The sequence below is a fragment of the Calidris pugnax genome, unplaced genomic scaffold, assembly GCF_001431845.1.
Source record: "Calidris pugnax isolate Ruff unplaced genomic scaffold, ASM143184v1 scaffold27, whole genome shotgun sequence".
NCBI lineage: Eukaryota > Metazoa > Chordata > Aves > Charadriiformes > Scolopacidae > Calidris > Calidris pugnax.
In genome coordinates this window covers 20,041,292-20,041,607 of record NW_015090893.1, presented here as the reverse complement: position 1 = coordinate 20,041,607, position 316 = coordinate 20,041,292, and positions in this window count along the sequence as shown.

Below are 316 nucleotides of genomic sequence, written 5' to 3'. Positions count from 1 at the left end.
GAAGGAGGACAAACCCACTGAGTAATTTTGATGTCTCAGTGATTGCTAAAAAAGATATACATTATAAAACTGAATGAGGTTTCTCTTACCAAAGTGATAATTCCTGTCCATCTATTTGATTAAGCTGATTGGTTAGGGTCTTGATGAGGCCCTTCAGCGTAGAGTGGTCTGTATCTTCTAAAATTGGATAATATACTCTTGAAAGACAGCAAGTAACTATCTGACATCCATCTCCTTAAGAACCCCCCTGGGCCCCTGGGACCCCCGGGGACACCCGGGAAACGGCACCGTATTTTTCACACCCTCCCGAGTCGCA